We start from the raw sequence: 19,300 nt of genomic DNA, 5'->3' as shown, positions 1-19,300 counted from the left end.
TCCAGTTGAAATGAATGGTGGAATCTATCTATCTATCTATCTATCTATCTATCTATCTATCTATCTATCTATCTATCTATCTATCTATCTATCTATCTATCTATCTAATGTCCCATTCTATTTTGTTTCTCTATTTCTTCATTTATTTTTTTCTGTCTTAATGTCTTCGTCAACTCCCCAACTGTTTCTTCATGCCTTTCTTTCTAAACTCCTGCTCTCTTTCACTATCTATCTATCTATCTATCTATCTATCTATCTATCTATCTATCTATCTATCTATCTATCTATCTATCTATCTATCTAACTTAATTTCTTTCATCTTTCTCTCTCTTTCTCCCAATCTTCATATCTAACTTCATCTCTCTCTCTGCCTGTATTAAATATATTTTCAACTTCCTCTTAAACTTTTATATTGTATTTATTTAGAATTTTGAAATTACTGCTGAGCAAGCATTCATATTTCCATCAGACAGTGCAAATCTAGTTATATTTATTTCATCCTCTATTTTGCTCACTATCATGCTGCTGTAATGCTCTTTTCCTCCACACAAAATAAAAAAAAAAACTTTGCATCTTTTTTTTTTTAATTAATGATCTTTTGGACACCATCTGATGCTGTTCTACCTGAGAAAACAGCCTTTGGAGACAGAACTTTTTAAGCTTCAGACACCCTGTATGTCAATGTTCATTTTGTTGTCCAAAAAAATCATAAGATGATTTTTGTCAACATTCCCCTCCCCATGATGAAAAATTGGTGTTAATAGCTACATAATATTTCAAAACATGATCAGCTGTAAGGACCTGAAAATGCTTCCTGGACAAAGGTGAAACTCTTCCTCCAACTCTATCAAAACAAAAAAAAATCTGTGTTGTTGGCAGTGCTCAACTCCTAACAACCACATAATCTACAAACAAATCTATCACGCTGCAGTGTTTAATCTGCACCACCATGGACAGAAAAGTGAAAATCAGACAGCAAAATGTTTTCCAGGGAGAAAACTGTGCCACTGAACAAACACTTGAATTCAAAGCAGCACTGCCAGCTCCTGGTTCAGTCTCTCATCTCACTCATCACTTGTTCACTTAAAAGCTGCATATTACCATAAAATAGGGATGAGAAAAGAGTAAACAACACACTTTAATCAGCATTCGCAAGAGAATCTTGTCCAAATGGAAAGCTCGTGGCTAAAACAGGCTGATGGTGACTCAAGGGGGCGGTTAAATGATTAATGCAGCATGTTTGCTTTTATCACAGTCACACGGCAGCCAGGAAGAGAGAGAGAGAGAGAGAGAGAGAGAGAGAGAGAGAGTCACTTCAGTATCACATGAGGCGATTTGCAGTCTGTGACTATGTGACACTGTTTCACAGTTACTATAAAATCAGCTTAAATAGTGGGAATGCAACAGACACGGACATCACAGTGATGTGTTTATTTATAGTAATAATCAGTCATTAGTAATGATCTGTTTTCTGTCCCTCCTCATGGAGATAAGTGTGTCTGTTCTACACATGTAAGTGCTAATGGCTGTTGGAAACAGGACAGACATTTTCAGAGAGAGAGAGAGAGAGATATTTATCTTATTGGAAAGCAGAATAAGCAGAAAATCCAATCATTGTTCACTGTGATGGCGTACTGAGTTGAGAGAAACAGCTGAAAGGAGAACGTATGTGTGTGAGAGAAAAAGATGGAGAGTGTGGATAATCACAGTTTAATGGTTTGTAATGTCAGTGTTGATAATGAGGCTCTTATCAAATGTGTCACACTTTGTAGGAAATCGAAGTCCACAAATGTGAATTTGTTAAAAGCACACAGCACTTCATAGGAAATCGAATAACCCTGGCAATTCCAGCAAAGTCTGTATGTGTTTTCAACATGCCAGCTCTGAACATCACCACATTCACATTCTCTGCTGATGAGTGGCAAAAGTTAGTTCTGGTTTGACGAGGATGCAGGGCATCACATGATACTCATCTCTTTTGATGACAGAGGATCGAAACATGGATATGGCAATGTTACACCAGAGAGTGGGTTACAGGTAGATTGCCTTTCAGATTTTTCATGTGTAGATCATAAAAATAATTTTCCCTGACACCCAATTATCTCATCTCATCTCATTATCTCTAGCCGCTTTATCTTTCTACAGGGTCGCAGGCAAGCTGGAGCCTATCCCAGCTGACTACGGGCGAAAGGCGGGGTACACCCTGGACAAGTCGCCAGGTCATCACAGGGCTGACACATAGACACAGACAACCATTCACACTCACATTCACACCTACGGTCAATTTAGAGTCACCAGTTAACCTAACCTGCATGTCTTTGGACTGTGGGGGAAACCGGAGCACCCGGAGGAAACCCACGCGGACACGGGGAGAACATGCAAACTCCGCACAGAAAGGCCCTCGCCGGCCCCGGGGCTCGAACCCAGGACCTTCTTGCTGTGAGGCGACAGCGCTAACCACTACACCACCGTGCCGCCCATTATTATTATTATTATTTATTTATTTATTTAATTTATATTTTTTTAGTGGACCAAAAGCTACTGAACTCGAATCACAGACTTCCGATTTTATTACTTTTTTTCCTACTTTTTTGCAACAGGAACCATCTGCAGCTCAACACCTTGAAGACCAAGGAGCTGGTCATTGACTTTGGGAGGTCCAGACCAAGGTCACGACCAGTTCTGATCGAGGGAGTCGAGGTGAAGGCTGTGGATTCCTACAAGTACCTCGGGCTGTGGCTGGACAGCAAGCTGGACTGGACTTGCAACACCAAACACTTATACAGGAAGGGACAGAGCAGGCTATACTTCCTTAGGAGGCTGCGGTCCTTTAACATCTGCAGGAAACTCCTGTGGATGTTCTTTCAGTCTGTGGTCGTCAGTGTCCTGTTTTACACTGTGGTGTGCTGGGGGGGCAGCACATCCAAGAAGGACACATCCAGGCTGGACAAACTGATCAGGCGGGCCGGCTCTGTGGTCGGCATGAAGCTGGACTCTCTGGTGACGGTGTCAGAGAAGAGGTCTATGGACAAACTATTGAACATCATTGACGATGCCAGTCACCCTCTGCACACCGTCATCAGCAACCAAGAGGAGCCTGTTCAATGACAGAATGCTCCTTCCCAAGTGCAGGACGAACAGACTCAAAAACTCCTTTGTCCCTCATGCCATCAGACTGTACAACTCCTCTCTGAGGGGAGGAGGGGTAACAGGAGGACAGAGGACGGGAAGGAGCAGTAGCCTAGCCTAACAATAAGCAATACAATACAATAAGCAATGGTCTTCTTGTATTTAGTGTATAGTTATAGGTATGTGTATATGTATGTACTGTATATATGTATTGTATGTGTGTATATATGCATAACATAAGTATCTGTATATATGATTTGATTTGGTCGATATTATACCATGTCGGTATGTTTTGGTATGTTGGTATGTTTTCTTTTTTGTTTATTGCTTTTGTTTTCTTTTGTATATATAGTTTATTATGGTGGAAAGTGACATTTGATTAGCGGTGGTATAGAGGGTTAGGATTGGATAAGTTATTACTTCTTCCTAATCCTTTCTGAACATTGTTATGTTATTGCCTTGTGGCTACGCTATTCTGTTTGTTTATGATGATGTTTTGATTATTGTATTTTTTATTTAAATTTTTATTTTTATATCTTTCTTCTTTATTGTTCAGAATAAAGTAATCAATCAATCAATCAATCAATCAATCAATCAATCAATTAATACCGGACAATGTGCAATATAATGTGCAATATCTCTCCTGCTGCCGCCGCCCCCTTCTCTCCCCCCTTTTTTTTTTACTTTTCCTCCTCCCCTCCCCCTTCCTCTCTTCCCCATATCTTATTCTTTTTATATTTGTATATGTAAATACTTAATTTATTTTAAGTTATCTAAAAGTTTTCCTCTATTTCTTTTCTCTGTTTATCTGTAATGATGCTGCTGGAATCTTAATTTCCCTGAGGGAACCCTCCCAAAGGGATCAATAAAGTTTTATCTAATCTATCTAATCTAATCCTAAAAGAACAATTAATGAATACCAAACTAATAAATACTGGCGGTCAGCGAGCACCTTGGTGTGATCAGCTGTTCGTTTAGCAACAGAATGATGTAACTGTCAGTGTACGGTCAAGGTAAACCTGTAGATGGCAGTAATGCAACACTGGATGCCAGCTGCCGTAAAACCCTAAAGATGAAGAAGATGACAACTCAGGTAAGCGTGTGCATGCACACATGGACTTCCTCTGTCTGCTTGACTGCGTGAAGCAAGCGATTTCATGCACATTATTTGCTCAGGAATCCCCTCAAATTAAATAACTTCCCAGCCGGAGAATGGCCTGATATATATTTAGATATTACAGAAATAAACATATATCACAATAACCAAATTTCAGAGGGAACTAAATTTTACCGATTTTATGAAATCGAAAGGCCGTCTACTTTTAATGAGTGCTAGTCTTTTTTTAAAATTTCTTTTAATTTTCAACCCTGAATCTAAAAGAATGTGTGCATTTATCCATTCAAAAATGTGTTAAACTATTTCTGATAAAGTTTCAAAGTTTCTTTGCTGGCAATCTGCATTTTGCTCTTAAAATGAGTAACAGGGTTGGGCGTGGGTGGCATGGTGGTGTAGTGGTCAGCACTGTCGCCTCACAGCAAGAAGGTTCTGGGTTTGTGCCCAGCAGCTGACGGGGGCCTTTCTGTATGGAGTTTGTGTGTTTTCCCTGTGTCTGCATGGGTTTCCTCCGGGTGCTCCGGTTTCCCCCACGGTCCAAAGACATGCAGGTCAGGCTAATTTGTGGCTCTAAATTGACCGTAGGTGTGAGTGTGAATGGTTGTTTGGCTCTGTGTGTTAGCCCTGCGATGACCTGGCGACTTGTCTAGGGTGTACCCCACCTCTCGCCCATAGTCAGCTGGGATAGGCTCCAGCTTGCCAGCAACCCTGTAGAACAGGATAAGCGGCTACAGATAATGGATGGATTGGGGTTTTTTTTGCATAGAATTACAAATGCAAAAAAAAAGCTAAGCTAACATCTACACCAATAACAGAAAGTGATTTATCTCATTATCTCTAGCCGCTTTATCCTTCTACAGGGTCGCAGGCAAGCTGGAGCCTATCCCAGCTGACTACGGGCGAAAGGCGGGGTACACCCTGGACAAGTTGCCAGGTCATCACAGGGCTGACACATAGACACAGACAACCATTCACACCTACAGTCAATTTAGAGTTACCAGTTAACCTAACCTGCATGTCTTTGGACTGTGGGGGAAACCAGAGCACCCGGAGGAAACCCATGCAGACACGGAGAGAACATGCAAACTCCACACAGAAAGGCCCTCGCCGGCCACGGGGACCTTCTTGCTGTGAGGCGACAGCGCTAACCACTACACCACTGTGCCGCCCCAGAAAGTGATTTATGTCGAACGATTTACTACTTGCTTTAATTGTTCATTTACTTTTACATTACAGGCATTTAGAAGACTCTCTTATCCAGAATGATGTATAGCATACCCAGAGCAGCCTGGGGAGCAGTTAGGGGTTAGGTGCCTTGCTCAAGGGCACTTCAGCCATTCCTGCTGGTCCAGGGAATCAAACTGGCAATGTTTTAGTCCCATAGCTGCTTCTCTAACCATTAGGCCATGGCTTCCCTTTTAAGCTATAATTTGTGTTTCAGGGCTATACTTTCAAAATGACCTTGTCAGTCATCCATCCATCCATCCATCCATCCATCCATCCATCCATCCATATCGCTTATCTATCAGTCAAGTCAAGTCAACTTTATTGTCAAATATGCTATACATGCTCGACATCCAGCACAGATGAAATTTCAATCCTCTCTGACCCACGGTGCAAACAGACAATGCAATAAATAAAAGTAGAATAATTGAAATAAACAATATAAACAGTCTAGATAAGAAATAGACATAAACTAAACACTCATACACTACCATTCAAAAGTTTGGGGCAACGAGATGTTATTTAAAAATATATCGCGTCCAAATGGGCAACGATCAGTAAAATATCAGGTCCATATGGCAACGCAACGCTTGCTGAAAACGATGCAATACACATGCCACACCTCTAGGGGCGCTGTAAGACGGTCCCTTCGGAGACACCAGAACAATAGAAGAAGTAAGGACGCATGCGCATAAACTATTATGCGCGAGACTTCATATTAGCCACAAAGTCAGGAAAATCTGTTCGTAAAATTACATTATAATGACCAAATACAATGAAAAGTATTTTTCCAGTCTCACCTGTGAAAGGTAATCCCATGTGATCTCGTTTGTACGGCAAACCTGTTGGTACAGTTAAACGCAGCTAATCTTTATTCTCCGCTTTGACCTTTCCAATATGGCGGCAAGGATGACGTATGATTCTACGCGGAAGGCGGCGTCTTTAATGGTCCGGAATAAATTGAATACTACACGTTGATGGATTAATTTGTTGTTTCTCACCTGTGAAAGGTAATCCCATGTGATCTCGTTTGGACGGTAAACCTGTTGGTGTTAGGGTTTTGCTGGGATTCGAACCTGGTTCGTTGGTGTGATAATCCAGCAAACCCCCACTAGGCCACCAGGGGGATGACTCAAATGCAGAGGCGTGAGGCGGAAGTAGAAAAAGAATCAAAAGGTTTATTTAAACTATATACACTATATACAGGGCAAAACAAAAGACAAAAAAAAACCAAAGAGTATAATCCAAAAGAAAAGCAAAGTGCAAAAATTCAAAAGCTAAGAAGATCAAAAAACACAGTACAAAGGAAACTGGAGATAAACATAACAGCACAAAGACTCCGTGACAAGAGGACTGAACTCAGGGGTATAAATAGACAAACTAATTAAGGACACAGGTGAAGATAATTAGGCAATTAACACAAACACAAAACACAGGAACAGTGGCGGCCTCTAGAGGCCAAAATAAACACGACATGAAAAGGAAATAACAGCGGCCTCTAGAGGCCAAAACAGTCCTAGTCCTAACAGGACCCCCCCCCAGGAGCGTCTCCTGACGTTCCCAGGGCGATCCGGATGGGCCGAATGGAAGTCCCGACATAGTTCTTTATCAAGGACATCCCGAGCAGGAACCCAGCAGCGCTCCTCAGGACCATAGCCCTCCCAGTCCACCAGATATTGCAACCCGCCGCGGACCCGGCGGGAGTCAAGCAGGCGATTCACAGTGAACACAGTCTGCCCCTGGAAGATGCGGGGGGGTGGGGGGTTCCTAGGGGCAGGGGCATACGTAGACGTCAGTACGGGCCGTAACAGGGAAACATGGAAAGTGGGGTTGATCCTCAGAGTCCGGGGCAACTGGAGCCGGTAGGAGACAGGGTTCACCCTGCGCACCACCTTGAAGGGGCCAATGTAGCGAGGAGCAAGCTTGCGGTTCTCCACCCGCAGTGGAAGGTCCTTAGTGGACAGCCAAACACGCTGCCCAGGGCGGAAAGCGTGTGCAGGTCTTCTATGGCGGTTGGCCTGAGTCTGGTTGGTTCTGGAGGTCTGTATGAGGGTCTTCCTGACCTTGCTCCAGGTCTTGCGACACCGTCTCACATATTGGTTGACCGAGGGCACCCCCGCGTCCTCCTCCTGGTCCGGGAACAGAGGTGGCTGGAACCCGAATTGGCACTGGAATGGCGACAGCTTGGTGGCCGATGACTGCAGGGTGTTGTGGGCGTACTCCGCCCATGGCAGCCAGGTGCTCCACGATGTCGGGTTATCCATAGCCAGGCCTCGCAGGGTGGTTTCCAGGTCCTGGTTGAGCCTCTCCGTCTGACCATTGGACTGTGGGTGAAACCCAGAGGAGAGGCTGGCAGTGGCTCCGATGACCTTGCAGAACCCGTGCCACACTCGGGAGGAGAACTGGGGCCCTCGGTCTGAGACGATGTCCTGTGGAAGACCAAAGACTCGGAAGACATGATTAAACAAAAGTTTCGCAGTTTCAAGAGCAGAGGGGAGTTTGCACAGTGGTATGAAGCGGCAGGCCTTGGAGAATCTGTCAACTAAGACCAAAATGACCGTGTTACCTTGTGACTCAGGGAGACCCGTGATAAAGTCGACTGCCACGTGGGACCAGGGACGCCGGGGAATGGTCAGAGGATGCAGGAGACCCTGGGGACGCTGTCGTGGGTTCTTGGTTCTGGTGCAAACCTCACAGGACAGGACAAATGACCTTACTTCCTGCTCCATGTTAGGCCACCAGAAGCGTCTTTTCAGGAAGTCCAGGGTCCTCCGAGCTCCCGGGTGGGCGGTGAGAGGGGAAGAGTGACCCCACTGGAGAACCTTGGCCCGGGCTTGATGTGGGACGTACAAGAGGCCCGGTGGCCCCGTCCCAGGACCAGGGTCCTGGCGTTGGGCTCGTCGAACAGCCTCCTCAATACCCCAGCGGACAGGGGCCACAATCCGGGACACCGGGATAATAGGCCCGACTTCATTCTCCCTGTTAGTGGCAGAGAACAGCCTGGACAGTGCGTCAGGTTTGGTGTTCTTGGAGCCGGGACGGTACGAGAGGGTGAAGTCAAACCGACTGAAAAACAGGGCCCACCTAGCCTGTCGAGGGTTCAGTCTCTTGGCTTGCTGGAGGTACTCCAGGTTCTTGTGGTCAGTCCAAACCAGGAATGGATGTTGTGCTCCCTCCAGCCAGTGCCTCCACTCCTCAAGGGCCAGTTTGACCGCTAGCAGTTCTCGATCCCCCACATCGTACCGGGACTCAGCAGGACTCAGGCGGTGGGAGAAGTAAGCGCAGGGGTGCAGCTTTCCTTCCGAACGTTGAGAGAGCACCGCGCCGACACCACTGTCCGAGGCGTCCACCTCCACGATGAATGGTTGGGAGGTGTCCGGGAGAACCAGAATGGGTGCCGTGCAGAAGCGGTCCTTGAGGTCTTTGAATGCCTTTTCTGCCTGAGGAGACCAGCCATAAGATCCACCTGTCCCTTTGGTGAGGTCTGACATGGGTGCTGCCACAGAACTGAAGTTCCTGATGAACTTGCGGTAGAAGTTAGCGAATCCTAAGAACCGCTGAACCTCCTTAACGGACTTGGGAGTAGGCCAATCCCGGACGGCCAGGGTCTTGGCAGGGTCCATTTGGAGTTGGCCTGTCCGTACAATAAATCCCAGAAAGGAGACCTCGGGAACATGAAATTCGCATTTCTGGGCCTTGGCGAACAGATTGTTCTGTAGCAGCCTCTGGAGAACCTGGCGGACATGGTGGCGGTGCTCCTGCACGGTCTTGGAAAAGATAAGGATGTCGTCGAGGTAGACAAAAACGTATAGGTTAATCATGTCCCTTAAGACGTCGTTGATTAGGGCCTGAAAAACAGCTGGTGCGTTGGTGAGTCCGAAGGGCATCACCTGGTATTCGTAGTGCCCAGACGGGGTGTTAAAGGCAGTCTTCCACTCGTCTCCCTGTCGGATACGGATGAGGTGGTATGCGTTCCGTAGGTCCAACTTGGTGAAGACGGTGGCGCCTTGGAGCAGGTCGAAAGCTGTGGACATCAGCGGAAGGGGATATCGGTTGCGCACAGTGATCTTATTCAGGCCCCTGTAATCAATACATGGTCGGAGCCCCCCATCCTTCTTGCCGACAAAGAAGAAGCCGGCTCCAGCAGGTGAAGTGGAGGGTCGAATAAACCCAGAGACCAGGGCATCTTTGAGGTATTCCTCCATGGCCTTGCGTTCTGGCTGAGAGAGTGAAAACAGTCTGCCACGAGGAGGGGTAGTCCCAGGGAGCAAGTCGATGGCACAGTCGTAGGCCCGGTGCGGAGGAAGAACGGCGGCCCTGCTCTTGCTGAATACCTCCTTGAGATCCCAGTACTCTGTGGGAACTTGAGATAACTCGGTGAGATCAGGGGGCTCGGCAGGAGACACAGGAGAGCTAGAGAGCAGACAAGAGGCATGGCATGCAGGGCCCCATTCCACAACCTGGCTTGTTACCCAGTCTATGCGAGGGTTGTGGCGAGTAAGCCAAGGAAGGCCTAGAATAACTGGGAACTCAGGTGAAGGAATCAGGTGCAGGGATATTTCTTCCTTGTGACCTTGAGACTGGAGGAAAACTGGAGAAGTAACTTGGGTGACTCTTCCATCACCTAACGCTTGGCCATCGAGGGCAGACACAGACAGTGGGACTTCAAGAGGTGCAGTCGGAATATTGATGCTTTGGGCGAAGTGAATATCCATAAAGTTCCCAGCCGCCCCTGAGTCTATCAAAGCTTGACAAGAGTGGACAGACTCACCCCAGGAGATGGAGACCGGGATGTAGATTCCTTGGCCAGGGAGTCCGGGAGAGAGGGTAGGCCCCGTCACAACCCTCCCTCGGCTGGACGGGGCGGTCCTTTTCCCAAGAGTTCGGGACATGATGCTCGGAAGTGACCAGGCTTGCCACAGTAGATGCAGCACTTGTCCCTCCTTCTGCGCTCCCTCTCAGATGCGGAGAGGCGAGTACGACCCACTTGCATGGGTTCTGGACAGTCACTGAAGGAGGTAGACGGTCTCCAGGTAGAGGTAGGGAGGCTGGGGGGGCTCAAGGCTTGGTGGCGTTCTCTCATCCTGTTGTCCAGACGAATAGCATGTGAGATGAGGGTTTCGAGGTCACTTGGGCATCCAATAGAGGCCAGACCGTCCTTGATGGGGTCAGACAGACCATGGTGGAAGGCTGACACCAGGGCAGTCTCGTTCCATCCACTTACTGCTGCGAGTGTTCGGAACGAGATGGCGTAATCTGCGACGCTTCCTCCTTGCCGGATGGACATGAGCTTTCGGGCTGCGTCGGTACTGATGTCTGCCTGATCGAAGACCCGAAGCATCTCTTCAGAAAACAGCTGGAAATCAAAGCACTCAGGTCCCTGTCTTTGCCAGATAGCAGTAGCCCAGGCTCGCGCCTTACCAGCTAATAAGGTGATCACAAAGGCAATCTTGCGGCGATCCGTAGTGTAGGTGGTAGGCTGAAGCTCAAAGGTGAGTTGACACTGGGTAAGGAACTCTCGGCACTCACTGTGCTTGCCGTCATACCTCTGTGGTGCAGGAAGGCTGGGTTCGCGAGGTGAAGAAGGCAGCATTGCAGGAGGCACTGGAGCAGGAGTGGGAGCTGGATCAGGAGCAGGAACTGGATCAGGAGCAGGAGATGCAGGCAGAGATGTCAGCTGTGCCAGGGTTTTCCCAATTTGCTGAAGCAGTTCCTCGTGGCGAGCAAGGGCCTCACGTTGGCTGGTGAGCGTACGTCCATGAGCGTCCATGGTCGCTCCGAAGCGTGTCAAAGCTGCCATAATTCCCTGAAGGTTGGCCGGGTAGACAGTTGAAGCAGCCTCTGCTGAGTCGGTCATGACGGAGTCTTTCTGTTAGGGTTTTGCTGGGATTCGAACCTGGTTTGTTGGTGTGATAATCCAGCAAACCCCCACTAGGCCACCAGGGGGATGACTCAAATGCAGAGGCGTGAGGCGGAAGTAGAAAAAGAATCAAAAGGTTTATTTAAACTATATACACTATATACAGGGCAAAACAAAAGACAAAAAAAAACCAAAGAGTATAATCCAAAAGAAAAGCAAAGTGCAAAAATTCAAAAGCTAAGAAGATCAAAAAACACAGTACAAAGGAAACTGGAGATAAACATAACAGCACAAAGACTCCGTGACAAGAGGACTGAACTCAGGGGTATAAATAGACAAACTAATTAAGGACACAGGTGAAGATAATTAGGCAATTAACACAAACACAAAACACAGGAACAGTGGCGGCCTCTAGAGGCCAAAATAAACACGACATGAAAAGGAAATAACAGCGGCCTCTAGAGGCCAAAACAGTCCTAGTCCTAACAGTTGGTACAGCTAAAGGCAGCGCATGAATCTTTATTCTCCGCTTTGACCTATCCTATATCACGGCGAGGATGACGTATGATTCTACGCGGAAGGCGGCGTCTTTAATGGTCCGGAATAAATTGAATACTACACATTGATGGATTAATTTGCTCCTCTACGCCCTTTTTGAGGAATGTACTGTAGGACTAAAACCAACATCTGAAGAGGTGAGATCACTCCTTTTTTCCCCTATTTTTGCTGGCGGGATTGACTCTGCCCTAAGGGCAGAGTCTCTCTCTCTCTCTCTCTCTCTCTCTCTCTCTCTCTCTCTCACTTTGTACCATTACACAATAAATATTCACAGTGAAAATATTTTGTAAGCGCGTTTCATGAACCAAGTTATAGGATTTGTTGACAACTCGCATCGCATCGCAATGAGAAGATCATTGGCACTACTGGTGTTAAGAATCAGACCATTTCATAAATGAATATTTTGCTGTAGAGCTGCAGTGTTTGTACAATTGCATGTTTTTGCTTCACTATTACTGTCACTATTCTGCTTCTTGCATTACTACTGTGAACTAACACTGAACATAATAATAATAATATCCAAGCTCGTGTTTCACTCTCACTAGTGCTCTGTAAGGCTTTTTCCTGGTGATATCCTGGTGATATTCGTTACACTTCTACCCGGCGTGAAGCACTCACAGTCATGTGGTTGTGACGTCATCGTAAACAAATCCGTTCTACTCATCCAGACGACTTCACAACGGCAACGTTGCCAGATCTTTCCACTCTGGAACCCGTTCTCAAAAAGATTGTATTTTGGGCACCCAAAACGCCGGTGCCGTGTGGATGCCAGGCCTAAACGATAAGCAATTGTATCGGAGTCACCTGAATCCGTTGCCGTGTGGACAGGGTTTTAGTAGACATGATGAAAACTACAGCTGCAGTGGAGAAGAGGCTGCAAAGAGAAGCTGAGAGCAAAAAAGTAATTTTATGGGGAAGTGGAGTATCACACACTGAAAAAAGTAACCTATAGAATTTACCCAATAAATCTGAGGTAACAATTTGCATTGACTTGTTTGGGGTAGATTTAATTCCATATATTGAGTATAAAATAACTGAAATAAAAAGCTATGAAATAAATAAATTGGGTAAAATTTACCTCACATTTATGTATCTATTCAACAGCTACTTTCTCATTGAAATTGGGTAAAATTATCTCTTGTTTGCCATTAGGTAATACCGGATAATTACTAATCAAAGGTCATTTATATCAGTTAGTAACCATTACTTATCCGGAGAAGGTAAGATGTACCCCCCCAAAAAAGACTTTCAGATGGTTCATCATCTCAATGTTTTTAATCCATAAAATCATCAAAAAAAAAAAACACAGAATAAAGTGCAGTACAACAGCTTCACACAACATTTCAAGTAATGAACCTGTTTTATAACTCACTAACAGCTTCAAATGTTGTTTCTGGACTGACCAAATCTGCAGTCCAGGTGCATTTATACAACAAATAACTGAACCGCCTTGTTTATATGCAGCAATGATGCACCAAATGATAAAAAAACACAAAATAAAGTGCAGTACAACAGCTTCACACAACATTTCAAGTAATGAACCTGTTTTATAACTCACTAAACTAACAGCTTCAAATGTTGTTTCTGGATAATTGGCTAATGCAAACAACACTTTCAGCCAGAGAGAGGAAGATGGCAGTCCGAGAGTTCCCTGTCCCGCTCACTCAAACGCGTGGTCTGACGCATGCGCAATTTGGAGCACAGGACTCACGGCTTTGGGGTATATTTTACCGTATTTTTCCATGTATCGGTTGTTACTGTTAATGAATAGGTAGCATATGTATAATTTACCCATTACTTTATAATTCCTTGGCTGACTGCAATAATCGAGTAAATTTTATATGGTTTGCATAGATTATATTTACCACTCTCCAAAATCACTTCTTACAGTGTAGGTGTGTGTGTGTTAAGTGTGCCATTTGCTTTAAATAGCTCGAACAGGTCAGGTAAACAGGTGTGTGTGTGTGTGTGTGTGTGTGTGTGTGTGTGTGTCAGCTGAAGTTTTACAGAACACAAAGCATATTGACATTATACTACATTTGTACTGCTGTTTTTTGTGTGCCGTTTTTTTTTTGTTTGTTTGTTTTTTATTGATTTTTTTGTCATTGGTGGGTAGCACGGTGGTGCAGTGGTTAACACTGCCACCTTACAGCAAGACGGTTCCGGATTTGAAGCTCATGGCTGATGGGGGCCTTTCTCTGTGGCGTTTGCATGTTGTCTGTGTGGGTTTCCACCAGGTGCTCTGGTTTCCTCCCACAGTTCAAATACATGCAGATTAGGCAAAAATACCCAGCTACTGGAGTTGCACAAGTAAGTGCATACTTAATGCTGATTCCAAGCCTGGATAGCTTGGGGAGGGTTGTGTCAGGAAGGGTATCCGGAGAAAAACCTATGCCAAATCAACAAGAAGACAGAGTCATCTATATGCTCCACCCTATATACCAACTATATATCAAGTTTCAAGGTATTATTTGTCACGTTTTTCAAGTTCTGCTGCATGAAACCAACCCTACCTGACCTTAGCAGCCCATGGCATAAACCCACCGGAACTTTGGTCCAGGTTAGCTAAAAATTAACATTTCTCACATTTCTTAGTATCAAAAGGCACATATACATTACTTAATAAACACATATACCAACTTTCAAGACTATACCACTCATAGTTTTCAAGTTCTGTTCTGGAAATAAAACCTACCCCGAAGACTAACCTGAGAAACTAAATCTGAAATTGTTTCCATGGAAACATGAAAAATTAAAATTTCTCAAATTTCTTAGTATGAAAAGGCACATTGACATCACCTTGTTAACATGTATACCAAGTTTAAAATCCGTATCATGAATAGTTTTGGATATATGCTCCAGAAACGAATGTTGCTTTTCGAAACAAAGTCAAAATCTCATCTCATCTCATTATCTCTAGCCGCTTTATCCTGTTCTACAGGGTCGCAGGTAAGCTGGAGCCTATCCCAGCTGACTACGGGCGAAAGGTGGGGTACACCCTGGACAAGTCGCCAGGTCATCACAGGGCTGACACATAGACAGACAACCATTCACACTTACATTCACACCTACGGTCAATTTAGGCCAAGTTTACATTAGACCGTATCTGTCTCGTTTTCTTCGCAGATGCACTGTCTGTTCACATTAAAATGCCGGGAAATGCCGGGAAACGGGAATCCGCCAGGGCCCACGTATTCAACCCAGTTCGTGTCTGGTCTGGTGCTGTGTAAACATTGCGGATACGCTGTGCTGAGCTCTAGCTGACGTCGTCATTGGACAACGTCACTGTGACATCCACCTTCCTGATTCGCTGGCGTTGGTCATGTGACGCGACTGGTGAAAAACGGCGCGGACTTCCGCCTTGTATCACCTTTCATTAAAGAGTATAAAAGTATGAAAATACTGCAAATACTGATGCAAATACTGCCCATTGTGTAGTTATGATTGTCTTTAGGCTTGCCATCCTTCCACTTGCAAGTGGTAAGTGACTTGCGCATGCTTGATATGCACTGGGATCACACACACAGCGGCTCAGTCCCGAATCACTGCTCGTGCACTTCACTCGCGCGCTCTGTGAGCTGCGCCGGGCCGGAGTGCGCACCCTCCAGAGGGCACTTGCTGTTCAGGGCGGAGTGATTTGGAGCGCAGGATGCCTGCGGAGCCGAGCCGCTGAGGAGAAATTTAGACATTACACATTTACACATTTCAACTTACGTGCCGTCTAATTAGTCATGTGATTAGCGTATCCGTGTATTGGCGTTGCTGTGTGCACGCGAATCGTGTATTGGCGTTGCTGTGTGCACGCTAATCGTTTTTAAAAACGTTAATCTGATGATCCGCTGATACGGTCTAATGTAAACCCCACCTTAGAGTCACCAGTTAACCTAACCTGCATGTTTTTGGACTGTGGGGGAAACCGGAGCACCCAGATGAAACCCACGTGGACACGGGGAGAACATGCAAACTCCTCACAGAAAGGCGCTCGCCAGCCACGGGGCTCGAAACTGGACCTTCTTGCTGTGAGGCGACAGCGCTAACCACTACACCACCATGCCACCCAAGTCAAAATCTATGTAAATATTTGAAAAATCTTTTTTTCCCAAAAATCAAAAATGGCAAAAGGCAGCAGTTCACAGGTTGCTTGATATGTATACAAAGTTTCATGAAGACATCTTCAGCAGGCCCAGAGATTTTCACTTCTGCTGCATGCCCCCTCCCCTCTGCAAAAATTGTGTATTCCTCTCAAGGTGCTAACTGTCTCCATTGTATTGTGAACAGCCACTCCACCCCCCACTGAGGTTGCTGCCTGTAATGACAAAGGCCAAACTGCTGTTTGAATGAACTCTGCCCAACATACTGTGTGTTGAGTTGTGTGTGTTGTACTAAGAGTAACCATTTTTCATTTTATATTTTATTTAGTCAACAAACAGATGTACACATTCACCCTATTTTGTCAGTTGATCCGATAAACGCTTTCTATTTGTCATAAAAACAACTTATTTTAATAATGGTCTGTCATTTTAGGAAGGGACATACTAAATCCTTCATGAATGGTAATTTGGTTGTAGGTTACACCCCAATTTCAATGACAATTTACTCTGCCAAGCTCACAATGTCAGAGGACAGAGGACTGGAATTAGTGCCCCAAAAAACACAATTTCAGCTTGGAAAAACTACAAACAGATGGTATAACTTCAGGAAGAAAATAAATGTTTATTTCACACTAAGAAAAGCAGGCTCACTACATATGGAGGCTATACAAAGCACAGAAATGTAGCATACAGTTGTCCCATCTAGCAGTTTCCACATTCCCATGGTGAGTCTTTCCTACATTTGCCACAGGTGTATTTGCGGCAGCGTACACAAAGTTCGGTGCTTCTGTTATTATTGCAGAGTATGCACACCTGGCACTGTCTTTTTTTCTGAGAAACTCTCATCTCACTACGCTGCTGTTTGTGTTCTTACCCTTGTGCCTTTTCCTGCAAAAGCCTGTTTTGAAGTTCCTCTGTAAGCTCCAGCATGAACAATTGGCGACTTTCTTTGGATCCTGTACATGCTGTGTACAAGACATGTGCATTTGTGACAGCCATGTCAAGCAGGTTGTAAAACACAGCCATGGGCCATCTCCGTGTTCCTGCACACACCGAGTAGTTGCGTAATTTCTGGTCCATGATATCAACGCCGCATTTGAAATGGTTGTAATCAACAACAATGTTTGGTTTTTGTTTTTGGGTGTCCACAATTTCCACTTTCTGATGCATGGTGCTCAGAAGACAAACAGATTTCTTTTTTTTTGTTGCAAAGACCGTCAGCAAGGCACTTCCAGATGTGAACACCTGTGTGGAGTACAACTGGCGCCCCAAGGTTTCCTTTGCAGTTGCTGGTAGCTCCCAATGATTTTTGTTGATGGTGCCAAGCAGAGTTGTTTTTCGTTAAAGAAGCCTGTTAGCCAAAGATAGAGAGGTGAAGAAATTGTCCATAGTTACAGTCCTTCCCTGGTCCATAAATGGTTCCATCACTTTCAAAACAATATTCTCTTCTGACAGCCTTTCTCCCGTCGGATGAGTGTTATCTTTTCCCAAGTAAGGGATGGCATTACACATATATTTTGTGTCCAGATCTGCTACAATACAAAACTTGATTCCAAACTTGTCAGACTTGGATGCAATGTACTGCAGAAAGGGACAACGAACCTTTGAAGGAAATAACTGCTCATCCACAGTAACATGTTGCCCTGGACTGTAGGATGACACACAATTCTGAACAAACCGCTGCCAGATGTCTGAAATTGCTGCAAATTTGTCCATTTGTAGGCGCTCCTTGCGGGTGTCCTTGTTGTCGAAGCAAAGGTACCGCTTTATTTCAAGAAAGCGGTTATGGGGCATTATGGCTTTGATATCTGGGTTGCCGAATCTATTGGCCCACATGAGTCGCATGGCACCAATGTTGCCCTTGGCAGCCCTTCGAAAAAGGATTGCGAGGAATGCCATCAGCTCGAAGACACTCATCTGCCAGCTGGGATTTGTTCTACGGCCCTCCTGGACTGTGCAGTCTCTGATGGTCAACAACATGCTGATATCCAACAAACACAGGAAGCTTTGAAGGCGACTCGTGATTTTGCGTGTTGCAAACTCCGTTGGCCCTCCAGATCCATTGAATGCTGTCTGTGGAGTTCCATGTGCAGAAAAGTCTCCAACTTTGTGGTGGAACCACACAGTGCCATCTTTTGCCTTCTCTGTGGATCCAGGTGTTATGCCCACATCTGCAACTTTTTGTTTTTTATTACAAGGGGGGGTTGACATGCATTGTGTCTTCCTCCTCATCTGACGTGGCCTCTGTGTCTGAACTGTCCTGCTCAATCACATACTTGACCACCCGTCTCCTGGTGCGTCTTTGGAGGGGAGGATTTACTGGTGCAAGAGTAGCTGCATCCTCATCACTTGATGAATCGGTGACAACGTTTTCATTCTGAAATGCGAGGTCCACATCTCCACCATCAGATTCACAGTCCGACATGATCTGTAGAATTGCTAAAGCCTCCTGAGCACTGATCCTTCTTGGTTGCCTTGGTTGTGACATTGTGAAGTCTGGGTCTGCATGCCAGGCATTCCCTATTTATGGTTGTTTCTCGCCCACAACATTCACACCTTTTACGACACTCCCTTCTCCCTTCCCCTCCCTTCCTTCATCGAATCTAAATTGTATGATGCCCATTGAGTCTTACAAAAGGGCACATCAGATGCTATTTCTCAGGTAACACAATTTGTCTTATGCCCTTGTCAAATGCCAGCACGGTTTTTGTTACAAATGTTATAGTGGAAAAATTGTAAATATTTTGGTTATGTGCCTTTGGTATGTGCCTTTTATGGCCAATGATTCTTACAGAAGGGCACATCAGAGTTGCTGGCCTGCAGAATATCCTGTGTGTGGGGGTGGGGTGGGGTGGGGTGCTGGTAGGGACACAGCTCAATAATTAGGCTTCTTTACACAACAATGGGAGGCAGTTAGTGGTATGTTAGACTTAGGCTACATCCACACGACAACGGCAACGAGATGTTATTTAAAAATATATCGCGTCCAAATGGGCAACAATCAGTAAAATATCAGGTCCATATGGCAACGCAACGCTTGCTGAAAACGATGCAATACACATGCCACACCTCTAGGGGCGCTGTAAGACGGTCCCTTCGGAGACACCAGAGCAATAGAAGAAGTAAGGACGCATGCGCATAATGCGCGAGACTTCATATTAGCCACAAAGTCAGGAAAATCTGTTTGTAAAATTACATTATAATGACCAAATACAATGAAAAGTATTTTTCCAGTCTCACCTGTGAAAGGTAATCCCATGTGATCTCGTTTGGACGGCAAACCTGTTGGTACAGTTAAACGCAGCTAATCTTTATTCTCCGCTT

This window comes from Neoarius graeffei, chromosome 2 (assembly GCF_027579695.1).
Source record: "Neoarius graeffei isolate fNeoGra1 chromosome 2, fNeoGra1.pri, whole genome shotgun sequence".
Taxonomy (NCBI): Eukaryota; Metazoa; Chordata; class Actinopteri; order Siluriformes; family Ariidae; genus Neoarius; species Neoarius graeffei.
The sequence above is the reverse complement of the archived record's forward strand: the minus strand, read 5'-3'. Positions refer to the sequence as shown.